Raw genomic sequence first — 27431 nt, forward strand, 5'->3', positions numbered from 1 at the left:
ATGGAAGTTGGGAGCACAATATATGTGCATGGGCAACAGGTTTCCTTGGCTGGACGTTGGGATGGTTGTAACAAAAAAGCAGGGAGGGGTCTTGAAAGATCAAGCAGGTCCCTTAGTATGGGAAAGAAGGTAGAGAGCTAGGAGGGAATAGAAAGAAAACAAATGAGTTTAGGTGTGATGAAAATACAAAATTATAAGATGCTGTACAGTAAAAACATCTAGGTAAGACACAGGTATATCCTAGCACAAAAACAAAAATAGCCTATGCTTTAATGTGATGACAAGCAATTTGAAAAAGAAATATATGCTGTACAGTAATAGCAATTTAGGTAAGACCCAGGTATATCCTGGCACAAACAAAAACTAGCCTATGAAATGATACAAAGGTTATTAACTACAGGCAGCAATTTCAGGTACATACAAAAGAAATAGGATAAGCAAGCAGATAAATACAGTCACAGCTAAGAATTTCCTACAATAACATTTACAAAGCATGTAAAATGTAATTCATGCTAATCTTTAAATCTGGCAGTCCATGAGAGTTAATGTAATCTGCAGTAGTACCACAAAATGGTGAGGGGGGTGGCAGCCACTTGATAATTGTGAATTGATCCCACTGTGTTTAGTATTTTCAAGATAAATTAGAGCAGTCCTGGCTTGTAGGACAGGTTAGAGGGTTATCAGTGGGAGTGAAAGGCAGGTACTTGATATTTAAGGTCCAAGGGTAACATTCATACGCATAGAGGCATATATCGGTAAAAGGTAAAAAATGATCTCAGGTTACAGGGAGAGTGGATACCCAGCTTTACTGTAGGGCCAGATAGGACACTGCAAGCCTGGTCACCGAGGAAGGCTGAAAAGGATGAACTGCGTGTGCTTACAGGAATGCTTGGGAAGGACAGGGTATATTAAACACATTCAGATAGAAATAATAGGTATCCGCCAATTCCGGGGTAAAAGCCTCCATGCGACAGGGGCTAGACTGCATATACTGTAATAGGAAGCTACTAGATATGGTGAAACAAAAAATAGAACAAAGACGCTAGTAACAAACGTCTTGGCATAAGTGCTAAAGCGCTGAAATATAAAGAGAACACAGAGATAAAGATTGTTGCGTTCTCAGCTGGTAGTAGGACAGTAAAGGTAGCGCAGATTAAAAATATAGATAAGATGAGTGCAAATGCTACCAGACTATTTCTACCACTCAAACACTAAAAAGGTGAGAGGTGGGTAAAGTTGGAAATGACTTTGTGCACTAACAGGTTTGCTGTATCACCAGGACAAGTGAATGTGACACCATTAACCACCAGTTCAGCACATTGCTGTGCACTCTCCTTGAAATTTCTGACATAGCTGTAAAAGGTCTTACAGTTGACTTTTACCTAGGAGGCTATCTTAACATCAAAGCTGTCTTTGATTGACCTAATTAGACCTTTTAGTTGCCTATTTATTTTGATGAGGCAGTTTTTAACTCTGTGGGATTAATCTTCCTGATTTCAGCCATATTTTTTTCCTTTTGTTGTGCATCTTGTTTAATTTGGGATGCCACCAGGGCACTTTGTTTCTGGGACTAGTCATGGACTTACTTCTAATAGGTAGAGCAGCCTCCATGCAGTTGTTGACATTGTTGTACAGACTTTCTGAGAGCAATTCAGTGTAGGCTGCTGTGTTCTCTGAGTTTGGATGGGGGATTGATTGAATGTTGACAAACTGTCACTTAGAAAAGGCAATTTGCCTTGGAATAGTTCCTGTTACTGGTTTTAATAGGATTATGGAGTTGATTTTGATTTAAAAGAGACAGCTTTATGGTCAGACCTTACCAAGGAGGACAAGATATCGGGGGGGGGGGGTATATGAAACATTCTCCCATATCTGTGAAAATGAGGCCCGCTATGTTGGATTCTCTAGTGGGCATATTCACTCTTTGGTCAAGGGTGCTTATGTTTTTGAAGTCCAGGAATCTCTGTGCATATAGATTTGAGGCTGGGTAGGATTTCCACTCCATAGAGGAGTATTTAAAGTCTCCCATGAGTAGGGTGAGAGGTTGGATGGTAAGTGTCTCCAGTAAATCCAAATATGCAATTTGAGCTTCCTGGGACATGGGGGGCTTCCGTTAGCTGGCAAGGATGTGATATGGGATTTTGTTAATGGTTATCTGCATGTGGAGGGATTCCAGCATATCATCCTGTTTGGCCTCCCTAGAGGTATTCTTGTTACTGATGTATATTGAGACACCTCCACCTTTAGTTCTTGTACTGGTCTAAAGGTGTGGAAGGCACTGAAACCTTGTACTGCCATAATACTCTCTGCCACACTAAACCATGTCTCTGTAAGTGCACAGTTGTCTATATTCTTAAGTGTTAACAGGGTTTGAAGGGAGTGTAATTTTTTATTCAGACTTCTGGCTTTGAGCAGTAAAACCCAGAGGTTCAGCTAAGTTGATTGCTATGTCAGTAGGTTTGTCAATTTGGCATTGCTTAAAAAATGCACTATGGTGGTGGATAAAGAGTGGAAAGGTAGAGACCATCACTGGCAAAGTAACAACATCTGTTAACCATGCTGTCCCAAGCTGACAAATATTGGATTCTCTTAGAATAATATCGGGCGGCACAGTGGTGCAGCGGTTAACGTTGCCGCCTCACAGCAAGAGGTTCCCTGGTTCGATTCTCGGCTGGGGTGTCTTCTGTGTGGAGTTTGCAGGTTCTCCCTGTGTTCGTGTGGGTTTCCTCCAGGTTCTGCGGTTTCCTCCCACATTCCAAAGACATGCATCTGGAGCGTTTCTCCCCGGGACTCCGCTGAAAACAGGCTCTGTGGAACCTAGTCGGACATTCCCGGTCAACAAATGTTAAATAAAAAAAAAAAAAAAACATTCAAAAGGCAGCCATAGTCATATAGCCTAGGAAGGTACATGTCAGGTTATTTACACCTGTATGGACTATGATGGATTCATACTGGTACCTGTGATGTTATGACCTAAGGGCATGTGTGATTTAGTGATTCCTGGCTGCAGGTAAGGAACTAACAGTTATCTTCTCCTTGTTCAGCCTAGTTAAAGGGACATCAGTACCTCTTATAACGGAGTCCTCTATGACGAACCATTATCTTCTCCTTGTTCAGCCTGGTTAGAGGGACATCAGTACCTCTTATAATGGAGTACCCTATGATGAACGATTATCTTCTCCTTGTTCAGCCTGATTAGAGGAACATCAGTACCTCTTATAATGGAGTCCCCTATGATGAACCAGTATCTTGTCCTTGTTCAGCCTGGTTAGGGGGACATCAGTACCTCTTATAATGGAGTCCCCTATGATGAACCATTATCTTCTCCTTGTTCAGCCTGGTTAGAGGGACATCAGTACCTCTTATAATGGAGTCCCCTATGATGAACCATTATCTTCTCCTTGTTCAGCCTGGTTAGAGAGACATCAGTACCTCTTATAATGGAGTCCCTTATGATGAAGCATTATCTTCTCCTTGTTCAGCCTGGTTAGAGGGACATCAGCACCTCTTATAATCGAGTCCCCTGTGATGAACCATTATCTTCTCCTTGTTCAGCTTGGTTAGAGGGACATTAGTACCTCTTATAATGGAGTCCCCTATGATGAAGCATTATCTTCTCCTTGTTCAGCCTGGTTACAATGACATCAGTACCTCTTACAATGGAGTCCCCCATGATGAACCATTATCTTCTCCTTGTTCAGTCTGGTTAGAGGGACATCAATACCTCTTATAATGGAGTCCCCTATGACGAACCATTATCTTCTCCTTGTCCAGCCTGGTTAGAGTTACATTAGTACCTCTTATAATGGAGTCCCCTATGATGAAGCATTATCTTCTCCTTGTTCAGCCTGGTTAGAGGGACATCAGTACCTCTTATAATGGAGTCCCCTATGACGAACCATTATCTTCTCCTTGTCCAGCCTAGTTAGAGGGACATTAGTACCTCTTATAATGGAGTCCCCTATGATGAAGCATTATCTTCTCCTTGTTCAGCCTGGTTAGAGGGACATCAGCACCTCTTATAATTGAGTCCCCTATGATGAACCATTATCTTCTCCTTGTTCAGCTTGGTTAGTGGGACATCAGGACCTCAAATAATGGAGTCCCCTATGAGAAACCATTATCTTCTCCTTGTTCAGCCTGGTTATAGGGACATCAGTACCTCTTATAATGGAGTCCCCTATGATGAACCATTATCTTCTCCTTGTTCAGCCTGGTTACAATGACATCAGTACCTCTTACAATGGAGTCCCCTATGATGAACCATTATCTTCTCCTTGTTCAGCCTGGTTAGAGGGACATCAGTACCTCTTATAATGGAGACCCCTATGATGAACCATTATCTTCTCCTTGTTCAGCCTGGTTACAATGACATCAGTACCTCTTACAATGGAGTCCCCTATGATGAACCATTATCTTCTCCTTGTTCAGCCTGGTTAGAGGGACATCAATACCTCTTATAATGGAGTCCCCTATGATGAACCATTATCTTCTCCTTGTTCAGCCTGGTTAGAGGGACATCAGTACCTCTTATAATGGAGTCCCCTATCATGAACTATTATCTTCTCCTTGTTCAGCCTGGTTAGAGGGACATTTGTACCTCTTATAATGGAGTCACCTATGATGAACCATTTTCCCCTCCTTGTTCAGCCTGGTTAGAGGGGCATCAGTACCTCTTATAATGGAGTCAACTACGATGAACCAATATCTTCTCCTTGTTCAGCCTGGTTAGAGGGACATCAGTACCTCGTGTAATGGAGTCCCTTATGATGAACCATTATCTTCTCCTTGTTCAGCCTGGTTAGAGGGACATCAGTACCTCTAATAATGGAGTCCCCTGTGATGAACCAGGGGGATCTCCAGATTTTTCTTCTCTGGCATGTTCTCTTTATGAAGTCTGCATGTTCTCTTTATGGAGTCTGCATGTTGTCTTTATGCCTCTGTTAGTTTTTGCTGGCTGAACTAGTTTCTTCACATATTCCACAGATATATATGCTATTAGGTTTAATGATTGCTATCCAAACTGAAATTGGATACAAGTGCAGAATGTTATTGAGCAAGTGTGTGTGTGTGTGTGTGTGTGTGTGTGTGTGTGTGTGTGTGTGTGTGTATACATGTCTGCGCTTGTGTGCTTGTGTATGTGTGTGTTAAAGTTTGTGCATACATACGCACTTGTGTATGCCGTATATGTATGACTGAATGGAACTTTGGGTGCATCTGTCTACGCCAGTTGTGTGTGTGTATTTGTGTGCATGTTGTATATTTGCATGTGCCTGTGCTCATTCTTGACTGTCTGTGTGAAGGTGCATGTGTATATGTGTGTGTGTGTGTATGTGTGTGTGTGTTTGTGTGTGTGTGTGTGTGTGTGTGTGTGTGTGTGCGTGTGTGTGTGTGTGTGTGTGTGTGTGTGTGTGTGTGTGTGTGTGTGTGTGTGTGTGTGTGTGTGTGTCTGCATCTTGTGAAGAACTGTTGCTCCAATTGCTTTTAGTTCCCTGTCTTGACCACACTGGAATATGTTCCAGCTCATTGTGACCCTGCAATGGATAAAGTGTATACTGGAGAACAAAGGAAGAGTGTTATGTTACACCCCATTCTGTGTTATAGCTGGCCACATCACACAGTATTATTCTTCTTATTGCTGGCTAGTGCTGTCATATAGTGCAGAATACAGAGGATTATGATCAGATTTCTCATCCTGATCAACTTATTATGTGTTTGAGACAAGGATGTCAAGAAATGCATTTCAGGAGCAAAGCTCAAGAGATGAATCTTGGCATCCATTTTGAAAATAGATAATATGGAATTTGACTGAATAGACCTGATCATAATTCTTTGCAGTGCATGAAGCTTTATCTGCTCCATGCATCACCAGTTGAAGAAAAAAGAATATAGGATAGTAAAGTGGTTTTCTGGCTTTCAAAAGACTTTGAATCCTGGTAAAAGAATTAGAGCTACCAAATAAACAGTGAGCAGAAACAAAGTATCTTTTGAAAGAACGAAGGGTATAAAAGCTGGTAGACACTTTCATTTTGACACTTGTTGTGTTTATAACTCTGGTAAATGAAAGTATATAGCAATTTTAAAGCTCTTTTACGTTCTGCCACTATTCATTGCCAGCAGGCACTATCCAGTCTTGTGTGAGAACCGATCTTAACAGCACTTAGGTGTGCTTATCAAGCCTTTGTTAAACAGTTATTAACACTAAGACCACGGGAACCGGAACCATAGATCATGGGGGAGGGGGAGCCCCCCCACACTTTTACAGCTGCAAGACCTGTTGGGAAAATGAATGAAGTGGTGTTTTCACGCTAACGTGGATTCGTGCGTGGAAGTTAAACTAGCTAAACTAGCTGTTCTTGTTCTCTTATTGCTCTGTGTTACAGGAGTGATGCTGCTGCTGTTCTGTTGGTGCTGCCAGAGCCAGAGTCATGCCAGTAAGGAGAGTTTTGTTCTTTTATTTGGAGGAGTTATGCTGCTCCTGTGTGTGTGTGTGTGTGTGTGTGTGTGTGTGTGTGTGTGTGTGTGTGTGTGTGTGTGTGTGTGTGTGTGTGTGTGTGTGTGTGTAAAATGCCCCAGTTAGGTATACCTGGTGGTTAGTGTTACTCAGGCTCAAACAAAAGCCTGAATTCTCCACCCATACCACCACTTGTGATTCAGTGAGTTGAGTCCATAGCTCTCCACTGTCCAGATTTTCACAGAATATTTGGCTCATACTTTTGGTTTGCTCCTCTTAAAATTTGTGGTTTTCTGGCAAATCATTGAGAACTGAATTCACTAAATAATGATGGTCCTTTACGTTTCAGTCTTTCTATCTTTCAGGAAACACATGGGAACACAAAACACTTTATCTTAGCAACTTTCTAAGATTATGCAAGCAATATTTAAAATGTGTCCTTGGTTTTGGGCCTTTGCCCCCACCAAATAAAATTTGGCTTTTTCCAGATGTCTTGTGCTGCGAAGCTGAGAGATTTAGTTGAGTGTCAAGTGTAATTTACAAGGAGCTGAGAGCTTCAGTGGAAGAGACGTTTAGTGCTACTTATGCTAAGTTGCTTGCATTGTTGGTAGCACAACAGGTAGTATACTGACATTTGATGCAGAAGGCTGTGGGTTCTACTCCCACAGTATGCAGATAGATTACTGTACTGCCTTGTACTTTAAGGGGAGTGGCTACTGTAGTCTTATGAATGTTCTTCTTTGGAGAAGTTACCTAGTAACTATGAACCTGTCATCAGTTTGACATCCATTCCCCATTACAAAATTACTAGCTTAACATTTTTTTTTAATGTAGCATAGGCAATTTATTCTTCAAGGGCAGCAGGCACTTTATTTGTAGATGAAACAATGAAATATAAAGTTGTTTGCTAGCAGCAACCCCTTCATTAGTTACAGATCCTTTCAATGTGGAATTATTTAGAATACTTACTTCTGCAGAGATTTTGCATATTGACTGATATTGGTGGATTGTAACGACAGAAGTTTGAGTGGCCTTTTATGGTTGAAATTTTCTGAAATGGGTAGTTTTTTTTTCATTATTGGTTCATACATTTTGTTTCATTGCTTACTAGAAGACTGTGTCAAACTACAAATTTAAAACACATTCTAACAAGTGGTGTTGCGTTATACAAGAAATATAATTTAATACAATCAGGTTAATACAATCAGGTAGGTGAATCAAAGAATGCAAACATGTATGCTTGCTCACAGGATGCAGGAGATCAAAATAGGAGAAGAGACCATGTCAATGGAAAAAACTTCAAAGACCAAGTCACGTTAGGTTCAAGCAAGGCACCCTTTATTACTTGCAGCAAGGAGACAAAGCATGTAGGGACAAGGTTTGTCTGAATTACTGGTGATTAGTATGTTATTCTTATACAGTTCTCTTCCTGTCACACAGAAAATGTTACTATTCTATTGCTGACATAGTTAGACACAGCGTTCTGTATATTCTACAGAAAAATGTTACTAGACTTATTGCTGACTAGGTTAGATTATTTGCTAACTTGCAAAACATTTTGAGAAAAACAACCTGGCCTTGGGCTTATTTTAGCTCATTTAAGCATTTCAATTCTTCAATTGTACTGTTCTAATACATGTGTTACATTTTGTCTAGATTCAAGGTACATTTCTAGCTTTGGTACAAGTAATGCTGACTGGTTTATACTTTCAAGCATCTATTGTTTTCTTTATCAAAGCTTCTAGCAGCTGCATACTTTCTCATAGCATAAGCAGAAATGAATATCTCTTTGTTAAGTTTCATGGCATTAGCAGAAATGAAATGTCTCTTATTATTTTCATGACATTAGCAGAAATGAAATGCTTCTTGTTAAGTTTCTAATAGCTGTACAGATTCATGCAGTGTGAACAGAATAAATGTATTAACCCTTTTAAATCTCAAATGCTCATTATCATTACATATTACTATTATATATTTTTCTAACATTTCCCCCTTTTAATACTTTTATTCTACTTTCAAGATAAGCATAAACAGTTTTTTTTTCTTCCATTAACCTCTTCCTACTCAGGATTTGCAGTTAAGAGAGTCATTCAGTTTAAACTTATGAAAGCATTTTCAGTTTTTCAGCAATTCTTCAAATTCAGCACCTTGGTATAAGGTTTCTGAAATGTCTATAAAGTCTTTAATCAGTGTTTTTATGCAGGGGATGCAGTAGCACACACATACCACCAGTAGTATTATTCCTACACAGGTGGCAATCAGAATGTTCATCAGGATACTGCCCCACCCCCAAACAATTTCTGGAAAAAGTCCGTCAATGGATTTGATCCTGGTTTGGTCATGGCTGACACCTGCTGAATTTCCTCAAGATGGTTGTCTATCTCGTGTTTGTGGTCAGGAATATACGAACAGCACTCCTCCTGGATTAAAGCGCACATACCTCCTCTCACCGCTAGGGTGAAGTCAAGAGCCATGCGATTTTGAAGCACCACTGTTCTCATGGCAGTCAGTTCATCAGTCACCAATTCTAGGGCAGAAAAGGTTGCATTGCTCATTATTTCAAGAAGCTTAGACAATTTTCTCAGTTCCCAGATTGATTTCGTTGCTCCATATGCTGGCAGTACATCTGCCCACGAGATAACAGTATCACTCAAGTCCATATGTGACACTCCATTTTTCCCTAAGCCCACAGCATGATGGTTTTTCCAGCGTGCATTGATTTGCCCCACTGGATTGACAGGCTTCTTGATTTCTTGAATATTCCGAATTTTCCCTTGAGGTAAAACTGCTGTGTGTCATATGGCCGGAACCAGGTACCCCAAAAAACAACTACTGGACCAATTCTCAGGTAACCATTTATATGCTTTCCTACCACATACAAAGTAACAATCTTCTACTTTGGTAGTAACTTTACTATGCCCTGGCTCTGCATGAAACATTTTTTTGTCAATTATAGACAGTTGTCTATAGAGGTCAGCATTATGTTTTACTTCACCAATTGTCCTATGCATCAGTTCAACAAATGAATCATAGCTTGTGTTGCAATAGGATCCAATGTTATCAGGTTTAGTGTAGCATCTATAGGGAACAGTCACATTGCAATTGCTCCAACCCAGCTGAACTGTATCATTCTTGTAAAAACACACAGTTCCCTTCTGTCGAACAGACAAGTGCAATGCTACTTTATCTTGTGATGTGACATCTGATGTATCATAAATTAAGTTTTCCCAGGTCTTGTTGGCTCCTAGGGGAACTGAAGTTAACAGCAACCCCCCCCCATATGCTGTTGGCAAAGCTGTGCAAATCCAGCAATTCGAAACATTGAAGGTCTCAGCATACACATATTTGATTGCCTGGTAAGTGTTAAAGTTCGGGTGCCACTCTGCGTGCCACTCTGCACGCTTGTTTAGTTCAATTTGTGTGGCTGGGAAAAGAAATGGCCACAACAAAAAGATTATTGTCACTAGTACAGTCAACAGGATGATTATGCAATACTTTTGAGGAAATGGTTGTTCTGCATTTCTGTTTTCTCCAACTCTTCCAAGTAGGTGTATTTGGATATTACTGAATTCCGTCATCTTGGACATGTGTTCTTACTCTCTGCCCTAATAGGACCTTCAGCACCAATGGTTTCTTCACTGGGGTTGAGACGGATCAGTCTTATTGATCTGACCCCCCTTTGTAGCCAGACTTTGTGCTGAGGGCCCCCATGGAGAGGTAAGATTTTTGTTCAACTCAAAGTTCTTAACCAGCTTGCAGTGCATCAGGTGTATCCACGAAGCTTGTTCTGCTATCTTGACTGCAGTGGGTGTTGAAAGAAGCACCTGGTAGGGACCTTCCCACCTTGGTGATGACCAATTCTTCCTCTTGACGTTTTTGATCCACACCCAATCTCCAGGCGTCACTACCACTTCTGATGTCTCGGTTTGTTTTCTATCTGAAACAGAATTTGACTGCAACAGATGTTTAGAACTCAACAACTTTTTCATATATTCAGCTAGTGTGAAATCAGCTTCCTGGTCTGATGACATGAGAAGTTTCCACTGGGGTGTATAATAAGCCCTTCCAAATAATTTTTCAAAATGAGTCAATCCTTTTGCTGTAGGGACAGTTCTCATGCTCAACAGTGCCAAGGGTCAAACAGTATAACCAGTTTTTTCCTGTCTCAGCTATTAATTTTCTCAATTTGTTTTTTAGTATACCATTATGCCTTTCCACTAGCCCTGCAGATTGTGGATGGTATGCACAATGATTTTTTAAAGAAATACCAAAATGCTTACTCAACTGCTGTATGGTTTGATTTACAAAGTGTGTACCATTGTCACTGTAGATCCTAGCTTCTAGCAGCTGCATACTTTCTCATAGCATAAGCAGAAATGAATATCTCTTTGTTAAGTTTCATGGCATTAGCAGAAATGAAATGTCTCTTGTTATTTTCATGATATTAGCAGAAATGAAATGCTTCTTGTTAAGTTTCTAATAGCTGTGCAGATTTATGCAGTGTGAACAGAATAAATGTATTAACCCTTTTAAATCTCGAATGCTCATTATCATTACATATTACTATTATATATTTTTCTAACAGACCAGTAACCAATGGAGTCCCCCAGGGTTTGGTGCTGAGACTTTTTCTGTTTGGCATATACATCTCAAAAGTAAAAGGAAATACCAAAGGGCTCTAACCAACTAAGTTTGAGATAACCGCAAAGTAGGAGCAGTTATTGAATCCCCAAATGACTTTAACCATCATGCAGGAAGGTTTGTTGCAAACAATAACTGGTGCCAGAATCATGAATTGAAACTAAACTCCAAGAAATACATTATCATATCCTTTCGGAAGTCATCTAATCCAGGGAACTACCAAAATGACAATGACCCCTGAGAACTGACAAAGTTGTTTGGCATTTGGGAACTTGTGTGTACAGTGACTTAACTTTTGACCAACATGTGCCCAGAGTCATAAGAACATTTTTCTATATTGCACAGATTATAAACAAATTGATTGTGACTAAATCTAGAGATGTTATTGTCCCCTTTACAAAGCCCTCATTCGGTCAATCATTTTGTATAATGCCCACTTTGGCATGTATCTGTCCAGACACATGCAACAATTGGAATACCCACAGAGATACCTTGCTAAAGGGATACAAGTCCTAAACAATAGGTCTTGCATGGACCACCACAAAGATTTATCACTATACTCAGTATCCTTAGAGGTTAAATTAATATTTTAAAAAAATTTTCCCCTTTTTCAAGATAAGCATAAACAGTTTTTTTTTCTTCCATTAACCTCTTCCTACTCAGGATTTGCAGTTAAGAGAGTCATTCAGTTTAAACTTATGAAAGCATTTTCAGTTTTTCAGCAATTCTTCAAATTCAGCACCTTGGTATAAGGTTTCTGAAATGTCTATAAAGTCTTTAATCAGTGTTTTTATGCAGGGGATGCAGTAGCACACACATACCACCAGTAGGATTATTCATACACAGGTGGCAATCAGAATGTTCATCAGGATACTGCCCCACCCCCAAACAATTTCTGGAAAAAGTCCGTCAATGGATTTGGTCCTGGTTTGGTCATGGCTGACACCTGCTGAATTACCTCAAGATGGTTGTCTATCTCGTGTTTGTGGTCAGGAATATACGAACAGCACTCCTCCTGGATTAAAGCGCACATACCTCCTCTCGCCGCGAGGGTGAAGTCAAGAGCCATGCGATTTTGAAGCACCAATGTTCTCATGGCAGTCAGTTCATCAGTCACCAATTCTAGGGCAGAAAAGGTTGCATTGCTCATTATTTCAAGAAGCTTAGACAATTTTCTCAGTTCCCAGATTGATTTCGTTGCTCCATATGCTGGCAGTACATCTGCCCACGAGATAACAGTATCACTCAAGTCCATATGTGACAGTCCATTTTTCCCTAAGCCCACAGCATGATGGTTTTTCCAGCGTGCATTGATTTGCCCCACTGGATTGACAGGCTTCTTGATTTCTTGAATATTCCGAATTTTCCCTTGAGGTAAAACTGCTGTGTGTCGTATGGCCGGAGCCAGGTACCCCAAAAAACAACTACCGGACCAATTCTCAGGTAACCATTTATATGCTTTCCTACCACATACAAAGTAACAATCTTCTACTTTGGTAGTAACTTTACTATGCCCTGGCTCTGCATGAAACATTTTTTTGTCAATTATAGACAGTTGTCTATAGAGGTCAGCATTATGTTTTACTTCACCAATTGTCCTATGCATCAGTTCAACAAATGAATCATAGCTTGTGTTGCAATAGGATCCAATGTTATCAGGTTTAGTGTAGCATCTATAGGGAACAGTCACATTGCAATTGCTCCAACCCACCTGAACTGTATCATTCTTGTAAAAACACACAGTTCCCTTCTGTCGAACAGACAAGTGCAATGCTACTTTATCTTGTGATGTGACATCTGATGTATCATAAATTAAGTTTTCCCAGGTCTTGTTGGCTCCTAGGGGAACTGAAGTTAACAGCAACCCCCCATATGCTGTTGGCAAAGCTGTGCAAATCCAGCAATTCGAAACATTGAAGGTCTCAGCATACACATATTTGATTGCCTGGTAAGTGTTAAAGTTCGGGTGCCTCTGCGTGCCACTCTGCACGCTTGTTTAGTTCAATTTGAGTGGCTGGGAAAAGAAATGGCCACAACAAAAAGATTATTGTCACTAGTACAGTCAACAGGATGATTATGCAATACTTTTGAGGAAATGGTTGTTCTGCATTTCTGTTTTCTCCAACTCTTCCATGTAGGTGTATTTGGATATTACTGAATTCCGTCATCTTGGACATGTGTTCTTACTCTCTGCCCTAATAGGACCTTCAGCACCAATGGTTTCTTCACTGGGGTTGAGACGGATCAGTCCTATTGATCTGACCCCCCTTTGTAGCCAGACTTTGTGCTGAGGGCCCCCATGGAGAGGTAAGATTTTTGTTCAACTCAAAGTTCTTAACCAGCTTGCAGTGCATCAGGTGTATCCACGAAGCTTGTTCTGCTATCTTGACTGCAGTGGGTGTTGAAAGAAGCACCTGGTAGGGACCTTCCCACCTTGGTGATGACCAATTCTTCCTCTTGGCGTTTTGATCCACACCCAATCTCCAGCGTCACTACCACTTCTGATGTCTCGGTTTGTTTTCTATCTGAAACAGAATTTGACTGCAACAGATGTTTAGAACTCAACAACTTTTCATATATTCAGCTAGTGTGAAATCAACTTCCTGGTCTGATGACATGAGAATTTTCCACTGGGGTGTATAATAAGCCCTTCCAAATAATTTTTCAAAATGAGTCAATCCTTTTGCTGTAGGGACAGTTCTCATGCTCAACAGTGCCAAGGGGCAAACAGTATAACCAGTTTTTTCCTGTCTCAGCTATTAATTTTCTCAATTTGTTTTAGTATACCATTATGCCTTTCAACTAGCCTGCAGATTGTGGATGGTATGCACAATGATTTTTTAAAGAAATACCAAAATGCTTACTCAACTGCTGTATGGTTTGATTTACAAAGTGTGTACCATTGTCACTGTAGATCCTTTCCGGAATACCAAACCTAGGAATGATTTCCTTGACAAGTACTTTTGCCACCGTAGCTGCATCTGGATTTTTTGTTGGAAAGGCTTCCACCCATCTAGAAAACATATCTACAATGACAAGACAATACTTCTTATTTTCACATTTGTTCAATTCTATGAAATCCATACAGATAGTGTGAAACGGACATGGTGGCATAGGGAAACTCCCTTGCTTGGGCTTTATCGCCCCCTGTGCATGATGTTTGTTACAAATTTGACACATCAAACAAATTTTTTAGAGTAGTTTGTAAATCCATACGTTGTGAACACCTGGTTCACCAGCTGCATCATCCCCCCTGTTGAGACATGGCACTGCCCATGGCTCAACAAAGCTGCATATCGAAACAAATTAGAGGGTAGTATCGGTTTTCCTTCTCTACATTCCTGCTGGGTGGGAGCTGCCAGCAAGATGTCATCAGCATAAAGTAAAATCTGACTGCCTCTTGGTGGGGTGAATCCCACCAAGTTGCTTACCATTTCTTGTGAGAATATTGTTGGACTTTCACAATATCCCTGTGGTAGTTGCATATATGTATACCTTTTCCCCTGAAATGAGAATGCAAACCAATACTGCCTGTCAGGGTGTATTGGTATCGAAAAGAACGCGTTGCTGATGTCTACCACAGAAAAATACTTTTGTTGAGGTTTTAGATCATTCAACAGGGTGTGTGGGTCTGGCACCGTAGGTGCTCTTGGTATTACTGCATCATTTACAGCTTGTAAATCTTGGATATCGCCATTCTCCACTGGCCTTTTAACTGGAAATAAGGGTGTGTGTTACATGGTGAATCGGGGAGATTCTACTAGTATCCCTCCTTTAAGTAAGGCTATAATAGGCTTTATCCCTGCCTCTGCATCTTTTCTTAAGGGATACTGTCTCTTTTGTGGTCTGAATGCTGACTTTGGCATGATAGTAACTGGTCCCGCTGTACGAATGAGTCCTACATCTGATTTTCCCGTTGACCAGAGAGTCTCTGGTATGTCTCGTAAGGCATTCTCTTCTTCCTCTAACAGGAGTGCTAATCAGCTGTCCTCGCTAGACTGCAAGTGCACAGCTGGGTTGGTCTGAGTTATCCAATTCAACTTCTGTATTTGTATTCCCTGTTCTGACAGTTCTAGTTCTGTCTGTTTCTCCCATCTCGTGACTTTTTCTCTTAGGTATGCCCATTCTATATTTCTGTTTTTTGTTAAGCTAACATGTGGTAATCAATTAGATTTATAAAGTACAAAGAACTCCTGGGGCAATGAACAGCTGGCTACACTGTTCCCTTCTGTGTCCCAATACAGGTTAAGCAATACCAATCTGTTTGCATGATTTTTAAATAATTCTTGCTCATATTCTTTATCAGGTCCTAGTGTGTTACAATAATACAGGGTACAGTGCAACAGGTGTTGCTTATCATTGTCAAGGGAGGGGAACTTGCTGATAGCTATATTCATTAACTCTTTGGTCACAGTCCCTGGACCAGTTGTAACCAAGTCCTGGCTGTACAAATAAAACATTTCACCCTCCGATTGCACTGTAAAGGTATCAATTTGTCGCTGTGCTTCCATACCCTGCATGGTTGGGATTACTGCTATACCAAATAGCTGCATGAGGTCTCTGCCCAAGAGGTTTACTGGGTATTTTGCAGAAACAACAATTTTGCTTTTCTGTGTCAATCCTGAAACTGGATCAGTTATTGCAATGTTACGGGAGAGAGGCTCCCGATACAGCTGTCCATTAACTGCTTTGACCAGTATGTAATCAGGTGACTCTGTGTTTTCTGGAGGGATGTATAAGGGTTCGTGATGCCCCTGAGTCACACAAGAATTTGACTTCCCTCCCTTCTACCAAGAGTGTAACTTCTGATTTCATGTCTGCTAAATAGAGCTCCAAGCTCAATAAAGCTAGGTCCACTATTTCATTTTCTTCATTGTCACTAACTTCCTGCACTTCCTCTACTCCCTCTATCACATTCTCATTTGTCCTTTCTTCGCTAGCCCCTTCTAGTGATTCCTGACTACCATATAGTCAGTCCTCACCCTCCTTATCTTCCGTTGTTGCCTTCTTGTTTTTCTTGCAATCCCTTGCCAAATGTCCCTTTTTACCACATTTAAAACATTCTCCCCTTTTCTTTCGCCCTTCAAAGTCCTCTGATCGTTGATCAGATTGTTTGTTTCCCTGTGCATTTTTCTTGCCCTTTTACCTGGACTGTACTACATAAACTTCTGCTCCATCTTCTACAGAAAATACTTGAGCTTTCTTTTTCTTTTTGCTATTAAAATGCCTTTCGGCATGCCTAGCATATTCAAGTAATGATTGTAACCTGCTTGTACGATGGTCTACCATATGTTTTGTAATAAAACTGCTTATAGGTGCAATACTTCCCTTTAAAAATGCATTATTTAACTGCTGTTCATATGGGGAATCTTGTGTTTGATCTTCAGGAACCTGCATTCCACAGTGGTTATTAAAACACTCTTAATAATCTGGCATAGTACTGGTCAATTGTTTCACCTTCTTGTTGGATGCATTGATTAATGCAAGTCCAGTCTGCCCTAGATTTCCATTTTTCAGAGATGCGGTCTGTAAGACCTTTTACTCTGGTGTCTAATTCTGCGCTGCTAAGTGGGAGGGGTCTTTGTGCAGCTTCACGGGGATTCCAGTTCCCACTAATCATGTACCAATCTGGCCCTACAATCGGTCTAACTACCTTTTCTATTTCTTCTCCATTTAGGTTATAACTCAGCCTCATTCCTTGTAAATCCTCTGAGAATTTTCTAAAATTAACCTTTGGATGGGGAATTCCCTCAGTGGCTTTCCGGATGTCTTCCGGAGTCCAAGGTCTATACACTAAAATAGTTGGGTCCTGATTGTCTTGACCTGCCTGAGGATTGGGTAATTCTATAAGTGGGCATATTTCTTCTTCTTCACTTATAGATCATGAATTCTTAACCATTTGCCATAACTCGATGCCTTCATCTGAGTTACCTGCCTTTGTTCTGGACCTGGTCCCGATGGGATCTCTAATTTTAGTCAGTTTTAGTTTCATAATATCTCTATCTTCAGTGACTACAGGATACCATGGAGGTGGATTAACCTGTTCACTTGCTTCATATTCTGGTAAGGGAGGCGGAGGTGCTGATGCTATTACTAAGTTATTGTCCTCCTTATCTAAAAACATTGCTTTTGAATTTTTGTTCTTTTGTTCCCTACGGTTTACTTCCTCAAGCCACCTGTGTGCCTGAGGAATTCCTAATCGACGTTGCTTTTTTACCCGATTTTTGGAATCAGTTTTGAGCTGTTTGATAAGTTTGATAAATGAGGATTTTTCTAATTTTCCGTTGAATTTGTATTTATTAACCCATTTTGAATAATATCTAATATTGTCGGCGCGCTGCAACTGCATATATTTTGCGTCTTCTGTTAAAAGCGTATTTTGGTTTTTTTTGTGCAATTATTACCCATTTTGTTCTACCCTTTGATCACTACGTAACTTCTCTTAATTTTTAACGTGGTACCATGGATTTTGTTATAGTCTCTTCAGAATGACTGCCTACTTATTCTGTTTCTCCTGATCTATGACGACAGTAATCTTTTTTGTCCCTGACTTGTAAGAAAAATACAGTCTGACAAAAACAATACACATCTAGTCCCTGATCTAAAACAGAAAACAGAAAAAAGTAGATTCACCTTACCTGAGCCCATGTGATTGATCACCAATTCGCGGAGACCCGTCCTTCAGTCACAGATCAGAAAGTGGCTGGCCTCTTTTGAATGACAATTCAGTCGGAGGACTTTCCATATAAGAAGAACCGATTTGGTTTCTTCCCCGTAGGGTTTCATCCACCTGGCCGTCTGATCCGAGGTGAAGAGAGGGTTCCGGTCCGAAGGACCAATCTGTCAAAGGAAAAAACTTCAAAGACCAATTCACGTTAGGTTCAAGCAAGGCACCCTTTATTACTTGCAGCAATGAGACAAAGCATGTAGGCACAAGGTTTGTCTAAATTACTGGTGATTAGTATGTTATTCTTATACAGTTCTCTTCCTATCACACAGAAAATGTTACTATTCTATTGCTGATGTAGTTAGACACAGCTTTCTGTATATTCTACAGAAAAATGTTACTAGACTTATTGCTGACTAGGTTAGATTATTTGCTAGCTTGTAAAACATTTTGAGAAAAACAACCTGGCCTTGGGCTTATTTTAGCTCATTTAAACATTTCAATTCTTCAATTGTACTGTTCTAATACATGTGTTACATTTTGTCTAGATTCAAGGTACATTTCTAGCTTTGGTACAAGTAATGCTGACTATGGTTTATACTTTCAAGCATCTATTGTTTTCTTTATCAAAGCTTCTAGCAGCTGCATACTTTCTCATAGCATAAGCAGAAATGAATATCTCTTTGTTAAGTTTCATGACATTAGCAGAAATGAAATGTCTCTTGTTATTTTCATGATATTAGCAGAAATGAAATGCTTCTTGTTAAGTTTCTAATAGCTGTGCAGATTTATGCAGTGTGAACAGAATAAATGTATTAACTCTTTTAAATCTCGAATGCTCATTATCATTACATATTACTATTATATATTTTTCTAACAGACCAGTAACCAATGGAGTCCCCCAGGGTTTGGTGCTGAGACTTTTTCTGTTTGGCATATACATCTCAAAAGTAAAAGGAAATACCAAAGGGCTCTAACCAACTAAGTTTGAGATAACCGCAAAGTAGGAGCAGTTATTGAATCCCCAAATGACTTTAACCATCATGCAGGAAGGTTTGTTGCAAACAATAACTGGTGCCAGAATCATGAATTGAAACTAAACTCCAAGAAATACATTATCATATCCTTTCGGAAGTCATCTAATCCAGGGAACTACCAAAATGACAATGACCCCTGAGAACTGACAAAGTTGTTTGGCATTTGGGAACTTGTGTGTACAGTGACTTAACTTTTGACCAACATGTGCCCAGAGTCATAAGAACGTTTTTCTATATTGCACAGATTATAAACAAATTGATTGTGACTAAATCTAGAGATGTTATTGTCCCCTTTACAAAGCCCTCATTTGGTCAATCATTTTGTATAATGCCCACTTTGGCATGTATCTGTCCAGACACATGCAACAATTGGAATACCCACAGAGATACCTTACCAAAGGGATACAAGTCCTAAACAATAGGTCTTGCATGGACCACCACAAAGATTTATCACTATACTCAGTATCCTACAGAGTGCTTAGAGGTGATGTGTCTTGCATGCAAGGTATCCTCCAACCTAATGCAGATGGACCTACTGAACATCAGCAAGTCTATTGACATCAGAAATACTAATACACAGTCCAGGTATCTAAATTGAATGTTGTGAAGAGATGGATGTATATCAGAGAGGCTACCACTGTTCCAGAACAGGCTATCCATTCAAGTGAAACAAAGCTCATCCCTGTCCATATTCAAATGCAACTTGGATCTAAGGATGGGTAATAGAAAATGTACTCCAGGATTACCTCTTGTGCCACTCATGGATAGAGGCAGTTCCTAAATGCTACATCCGTTACATGGGTCCCCTCAAATTATCTATAGTATGATCACATTTATTCTCACTAGGACTAATATACAATTATCAGCCATGGGATAGGTAAAACCAATCAGGAAATGTTAATTCAACCACCAAAAGGGAAAGTGGCTAAGCTTAAAATGTCCTCCAAGTGAACCTATGTTGTGGTAATAAATAGTTTTTAAAAAATTGTCCTTTTTAGATCACAAATTGCCCCTGTCACCCTCCACCCCCATCCCCCCAGTCTTCAACAGCTTTTGGTGCCTCTGGTTAAGCCTAGCTGTCATGCTAGGAATGTCTTTGGGCAGGATTAACGAAGGCTTGCATGGAGTCTAAGAGTAGTGTAAGACTCCATGCAGCCTTCGCGATCCAGGAACAGCCCAAAGTCCGTGTAAGAGACAAGCTAAAACGTCTCTTACACAGAGTGGGCGTGGATAAGCTAATCACCTCACTTGCAGCCGAATAGCATGCAAATGAGGATGATTAGCGATCCAGGAAGCCCAAAACAGCCCGTGTAAGAGCCGTTTTAGCTGCAGAAATGTACTCAGTTGACAACTGATGCGTTTCTCAAAACTCCTAGGAGCCATGTCAGCTCCAAATAAAGGGTGCATATGTGTCAGGCAGCATGCCAATGGCCAAATATGTGGCCATTGGCAAGGTAACCTGATGCAAAAGTAATAAAAATATAATTTTTGTTTAAAACCACCAGCGCAGCCCATAAGCGGGCTGCGCTGCATAATACATAAAATGAAGGTTATAAACCCACAAATGTGGGTTTTATGCAATACATGGATTTTCAATGCAGGGAGCAGCAGACCAAAAACAACATGGTCACTGTGTAGTGGTTGCTAAGGGGGGGAAGCTGAGTCTAAGAGATGTAACTAAGCATTAGTAGGCAATCTGATGCAAATGAGTGTTAGTATACTGAATTCCACTGTCACATAGCAAATGAGCACATTCTGAGTAGTGTAAGAGTTACAGAAGGGGGAGGAACAGAGTAGGAGATAGGTGACATCACAGGGGGGAATGGCAGAAAGAAATGCAGTTCATTGGAGGTCAGAGTTACATGACAGATGTCAGACACATATCATGGAAAGAGGAGTGCCACAACATAAGCATGGGAAAGTCAAGAAATGGAAGGTGTACACTGTTGCCTACACCAAAGTTTCTTGCTGGGCGTGCATGTGCACGTGTGCGCACCATGAAGCGCGAGTGAGACAGTGTGCGTGCGTGTAAGGCAGTCTGAGCATGTGGGAGCATGGTGGAAGATGTTTAACACTGTTTGCGTGGGTGTGCGCGCATTTTAACCTGAATAAGCAGATTCTGAACCGTGTAAGCATGTGTGCGCGCGTGTAAGCCACTGTGAGCATGTTTCTGCTGGTATACACGTTGCTCCCCCCTGAGGAAACAGAAAGGAAAAAGGAAGCAACAGAATTAGTAGGAAGCTACCAGGGAATACTGCTGGAGCTAGCAGGTGAAAACAATTAGAAGCAGGCAATTACACAGGCAGAATGGTAGCTCAGCCCAACACTTAAAAATCTGCAAACAGCAGTGCAAGATGTTTCTCTCAAGAGACACTGCAAGACAGGAGTAAGCTATTAGAAGTGAAAACTGAAAAAGCTGAACTCAGAGCAGAAATGTTAGGGGCTGCCATAGCTGTCATAATGAGACATAGGCGACTTGCTGAGGGTGGTGACAATGCAGATGGTGCCAGACAACCCACAGTGAGGAGGCGGAGAAGAGTGTACAGGCCCAGGGTCACCTACCATGGGTTACATGAGCTGGAGATAGTAGAGCGCTATAGAGTGGACAGAGACCTCCTGCAGCAAATAGTGGAGCTGTGCAGGCCACGCCTCACACACAGAACCATCCCAGTGGAAACCAAGGTATGTGTTGGCCTAAGAATACTAGCAACAGGTACCTTCCAGAGACCAACTGGTGATATGATGGGGATATCACAGGCATCAGCCTCCAGGGTACTGCACCAGTTCCTGGATGCCATGTCAGCACATGTCGGTGATTATGTATATTTCCCCAATGCCCGTGAGGTATTGGCCAGCAATATGCGTCTCTTCCAGCAAATAGCGGAATACCCTGAGGTAGTGGGTGCAATAGACTGCACGCACATACGCATCAAAGCACCAGCGGTGAGCGGGGTAGGGCCTACATTAACCGCAAGGGCTTCCCCTCCATCAACTGCCAGGTCATGTGTGATGCCCAGGGCATAATAATGAATGTGTGTGCTGGCTGCCCTGGGAGTTACCACGATTCCCACATCTGGCATTTGATGCAGCTGTACCAGACATTTGCCAATGGGGACATCCCACACGGACACCTAGTGGGGGATGCAGGTTATGCACTGGAGCCGTGGCTGATGACACCCATCAGAAATGCACACACACCTGAACAGGAGCGCCATAATGAGGCACATGCACAAACATGTAATGTAATAGAGCGTGTGTTTGGGCTGCTCAAGTCACGGTTCCGGTGTCTGGACACATCTGGTGGAGCCTTGCAGTACACACCAACTACATGTACCCAAATTGTCATGGTATGTGCTATGCTACATAATATGATCTTGCGAAAACAGCTGCAGCAGGACCAGCATAGGGCTGGGCCAAACAGCCCCACCATTGCCAAGGCCATCACAGGCAGGCGTGACTCGGAGGAGGAACAACCTGAGCCTGCCCCAGTAGGCAGAAGGAGGCGTGCCCAGTATGCCCTGGCCTTGGCAAAGAGGCAACATAGCACATACACTGGCTCAGTAGGAACCCTGGGAATGATACCCCTCTGACTCACTCAAATAATAACATGGATGCCTAAAATGACATGACCTGCTCACAAACATGTACAGGGAAGTGTAATATGCACATCTGACAGAGGCAGCCCTGCAGCACCACCTGAGGCATGAATGCCATGTGTTAAGTAATGTAACACCATGTACTATATGCACACCTGAGGACCCTGACTAACATCCTACCCTCACCAAGCATCATGCCACAATATGACAATGAGATGATCAAGTGCAATAATTGACTGAAGTATCGCAGTTAGTCAAAGGGATCCAATGTGTGCCAGCCTGGGATGACATGCTGAGCATGACATGATGCTCCACCTGCTAGGACTGGTGTGCACCTATCAGTGCAGGCCGTATGGATACTGGCAAAGGCTGTTGTTACCCACAGCGTGCCCTGAATAGGTAAGGCTCAAAACACAAACCTACCTCCATAGGTATCAGAAGGGATAAGAATAAGTTAAGGGATAAGTCGAAACAGCAAGATGCATGCAGTCTAAACTCACCCAGTATGGAGAATGTTGATATCTGTGCTGTAACAGAAAACTGGGTCAAGGCTCACAACAGCACCCTAACACTACCAGGTTACACCTCATACTGTGCTGTACAGCCTCAAAACATGGAACAAGCTACAAAGGAGGGTGACTAGCAATAATTGTCAAGGATAACCACACCCCATGTTGGTACCACAACAAGAAGCAGCATGGACTAGCCATGGTCAAGTAACAGTGGCTAAAACTGCCCCCCAGTTTATAGCCTGCTACAGACTACCGTCCCAACACCAGGAACTGCACCTGGCCTATGCTGGAATACATGAATATATCAAGTCCTCCAAACCACATTATATTGGGTGACTGAAAATACCCAGACATAGACTGGGAGCATTATACTAGCTCCAACACTGTAGGACAAAAGTTCATAGAATCCATAAACCAAAATGCCCAGGAACAACGTACCACTCCCACAAGAGGGGTAAGCATACTGGATGTGATAATCAGCAACATGGGTACTGGATGGCAAGATGAGAAGTGTATTGCTCACTGGTAAAACCAGACCATAGAGTAATCACACTGGATATACAAATCCTGACCACAGTCCCTGGCCAGAAAACCACAGTGGAAAACATGTGTAAAGCAATATTTGCACTCCTCCAAACTGATGTGGAATCCATTAAAGGTCCTGTGCAGGTGCAAAATATGGGCCACACCTCAGAACCTGTAATATAGCCATTCCATGAACACTGCCAGGAATGCTTGGATTATGCAATCCTAAATTAAAACAAGACACAATGCCATACACGCAGGCATCTGGCATGGTGGACACCAGCCATAACCAAACCATGCAAGAGAATGAGGAAGCTACTACATGATAGAGCAAACATAAACAATGAAGTAATCACTGATCAGTAGTATGGCAATAAAATAAGCCTAGCACTTGTTCTCAATACTTCTCTACTAAGTAAGCACTCTCGTACTAAGTAAAGCACTACATCTACTTACCACCCCTGTGAATATCCACTTCCCTTAAAGGTATACCACTCCCTTATACTGTTCTAGCATGTCGAGTGGTAGATTACTGGCGTCGTCTCCAGTTCAGCTGGTCAATCTGGGTATCTTGAGACAATGCTACAATTGTCTCATGTACACAGACAACCCTCTCCTCCTCCCAACAAACACAAATACATGTGAGAGATGCAACTATATAGCCAAACTGGAGGCTGAACTCTCTCAACTCAGGGCTGGCATGACCAGACAGGAGGAGATGGAAACCACACACACAACAATCCCAGTCCCACATAGACCTACCACAACTGCAAACCAAACACATAAAAACACAAAGACATACTCGGAGGCTCTAATAAAAACTTACCAAAACAACAGAGGCTCCCAAAGCAGACATCCAAAATCCACCACCTCAAAACAAAACACATGCAACACATACTTCAATAAATCAGTGTGTCGACCAATACAGCCCTTAAGGCCAAACACCTTGCCTGATACACTAGTAATAGGTGACTCCATAGTCAGACACACTGATGTCCCACTGACCAGGCTGAACAAGGAGAAGGTGACTGTGAGCTGTCTATGGAGCTAGGTTCCGCCACATAACACACGCACTCAGGTCACTCCAAAGCAAGTACAAATATGACTCCGTCATTGTCCATGCTGGTGTGAATGACCTGAGGCGTACCTCCCTGGACTACATGAAAAGAGACATAGAGGAGCTCTCCGATTATGTAGCCCAGGCTGGTATGACCCTGACCCTGAGCAGCATCTTGCCCTCACCAAGAATGATACCACAATACAAAGACAAGATGATCAGCTTTAACAATTGGCTCAAGTACTGGTGTCATTCTAAGGGGATCAATGTCTGTCTGCCTGGGATGATATGTTGGACAAGCCACGCTGCTTTGCAAGGGATGGCTTACACCTGTCACCACTGGGCTTCGGATATTGGCTAAGGCTCTTGCCACCCCATAGTGCCTTTTTAGGCAAGGCTCAAAGACAAACCCACCTCCTTAGAAAACAAAATGGAAAAAACTAAGGGTAATGCTGCTCAATGCCAGAAGTCTAAATCTCAAGATGCAGGCACTTGATGCACTCCTCAGCATGGAGAACATCGGCGTCTGTGCAGTAACTGAAACCTGGTTCAAGGCTCCTGAGAGCACCCCAGTGCTACCAGGCTATACCTCGTATCATGCTTTTCGGCCCCAAACCCGGGCCGAACCACAAAGGAGGAGTGTCCATATTCATAAAGGACACCCACACCTCCAGGTTAGTAACAACACATGAAGCATCAGAGACCATACAGGTGCAACTAACCATAGGCAAAACTGCTATACAACTGGTAGCATGTTACAGACCACCCTCCCAATCTCAAGAACCCCACTCAGCCTTCCTGAAGACATTGGAGGATATGAATGTATCACAAAATACCATCATACTGGGAGACTTCAACTACCCAAACATAGATTGGGTACATTATTCTAGCCCTAATACCCTAGCCCAAAGGTTCCTGGAATTCATAAATTCAAATGCACTGGAACAACTAGTCACCTCTCCCACTAGGGGAGATAATATACTAGACCTGATCATCACAAACATGGGGACAAAATGCTCCACACGGAGTATACCCCTCACTAGTGAGATCTGACCACAAACTAATCACCCTGGATATACATATCCCACCTCCACCCCAGCACAAAAGACCACAGTGAAAAACTTCTCAAAAGCAGACTTCACTCTTCTTAAGACTGAGATGGTATCCTTTAAGCCCACTGTGCCAGTGGATACCACATCCCACAATGCCGAATCCTTCACTAATGCTTTCTATGGACATCTCCAAGAATGCATGGATCATGCAATCCCAAACAAATCCAAGTCCCTCTCCACCAAATGTAAGCATCCTGTCTGGTGGACCTCAGCCATAAACAAATTGTATAACAAAAGAGCGAAATCCCATGAAGGGAAGACATCTCTGATCAACATTAGCAGAAAACTACGTTCTCTCATAAAAACATCCAAGGCAAACTTTGAGAGAAAAATCGCTAAGGACACTAAAGATAACCACAAAGCCTTCTTCAGCTATGTTAGAAACCTGGGTGGAAACCCTCAGATATGCTCAGAGTTGGTTCACAACAACAAAAATACACTGAACCCACAGATATTGCTAACATTCTGGCTGACAGGTTCAGTGCAAATTTCTCCCTCCTTCACCCCAAAGAAGAAATACTTATCCCAGCTGAATGTAATCTCCCTGTCAACTCAGATCTCCAAGTGAGAACCGCCCTAAACAAAGCAAAAACACAGCATCAATGGGTCCTGGCGGTATCCCGGTGCGTGTTACGTGAACTCAAAAGGAGCTAAACCCACACATAAAAATGCTATTTAACCTTAGCCTTACTTGGGATATGTACCTGAACACTGGCGTACAGCAACAGTGGTCCCACTCCACAAGGGGGGTGCCTCTACAGACCCTGGAAACTACCGCCCCATAAGCTTAACTAGCCTGGTCTGCAAAGCTATGGAAAGAATCATTATGGAACTCATAAACAGAGACATAGGGGACCTACAGACACTTGACCCCACCCAGTTCGGCTTTGTAAAGGGCAGATCCTGCCTTTTAAACCTGGTTGACTTTTTCGAAACAGTCACTAGAGCCATTGATGAGGGCTAAGGCCTTCGACACAATACCCCACTCAGGCATCATAGATAAGCTAAACAGCTTAAAAGTAAACCCTTATGTCACTAGATGGGTTGCAAACTGGCTAAAGGACAGAACCCATAAAGTTAAAATCGCTGGAGCAATGTCAGACTCAAAGCCAGTCACAAGTGGTGTCCCACAGGGATCTGTCCTGGGACCCCTCTTGTTTGGCATTTATTTCTCAGATGTTAAAGCAAACATGGGAGGGCTGTGGCTGACAAAGTTTGCAGATGACTGCAAACTAGGCGCCATAGTCGATACACCAGCAGACACACACAACCTACAAAAATGCCTCACTGAAATGGACAACTGGTGCCGTAGTCACGGCCTTAAACTAAATGCCAAAAAATGTATAGTCATCCCTTTTGGAAAAAAAAAGTACCCACAAATTATCACATAGACAGCAACCCACTGAGTACGGAAAAAGTAATCAGAGACCTAGGGACCCAAGTAGACAGCGACCTCTCATTTGACACCCATGTTGCCAAAGTGGTTAGAAAAACATTCTACCTTGCACACCTCATCATGAAGGGATTCACATCCAGATCCAAGGATGTCATTGTACCCCTTTATTCCTCCCTCATCAGACCCATGATTGAGTACAATGCCCCATTTGGTATGTACCTCACCTGGCATTTGCAACAGCTGGAGAGACCACAAAAGTACCTCACCAAAAGGATCAAGGGTCTCCAACATATGTCTTATTCTGCCAGACTAAAGAAACTTCAGCTCTATTCAGTAGCATACCGCCTGCTCAGAGGTGATCTCTGCCTGACGTACAAGGCCATGTCCAATCAGGATCTGATGGACATGCTCCACCTCAAAAACTCCAAATCCAT

Source organism: Protopterus annectens, chromosome 11.part0, assembly GCF_019279795.1.
Source record: "Protopterus annectens isolate FY-2018-M chromosome 11.part0, PAN1.0, whole genome shotgun sequence".
NCBI classification, from domain to species: domain Eukaryota; kingdom Metazoa; phylum Chordata; order Ceratodontiformes; family Protopteridae; genus Protopterus; species Protopterus annectens.